Raw genomic sequence first — 637 nt, forward strand, 5'->3', positions numbered from 1 at the left:
AACAAGAAAATATGGAATCCTCTATGTCACAGTATAGAGATTCCTTGAGGTGTCAGAGGAAAAGAAAAATAGAAGGCAGAGGTAGAAATTTCGAACTTTATCAAGAAAGATGGAGTTCGAATTTTGCATTAAGGAATAGTGTTAGTCCATAAATAGAAGGATGTGAAAAGAGGAGAAGTAATTTTCGAAAATTAAGTGAAAGATTTTGAAAACATTTTGAAAAACCTTAATTGATTTTCGAAAACCAAGAGTGGAAAAGAAATCAAGTGATTTTTGAAAAAGATTTTGAAATTAGAAATTAAAAAGATATGATTGAAAACTATTTTGAAAAAGATGTGGTTAAGAAGATATGATTGGTTTTTAAAAAGATGTGATTGAGAAGATATGATTTGAAAAACATTTTAAAAAAGATTTGATTTTAAAAATTAATAACTTGGCTAACAAGAAAAGATATGATTCAAACATTAAACCTTTCTCAACAGAAAAGGCAACATACTTGAAATGTTGAATCAAATCATTAATTGATAGCAAGTATTTTTGAAAATAGAAAGAAATTGATTTTGAAAAAGATTTGATTGAAAAGATTTGATTTGAAAAAGATCTGATTTTGAAAAATTTTGAAAACTTGAAAAAAAAA

The sequence above is a fragment of the Arachis duranensis genome, chromosome 7, assembly GCF_000817695.3.
Source record: "Arachis duranensis cultivar V14167 chromosome 7, aradu.V14167.gnm2.J7QH, whole genome shotgun sequence".
Classification (NCBI taxonomy): Eukaryota; Viridiplantae; Streptophyta; class Magnoliopsida; order Fabales; family Fabaceae; genus Arachis; species Arachis duranensis.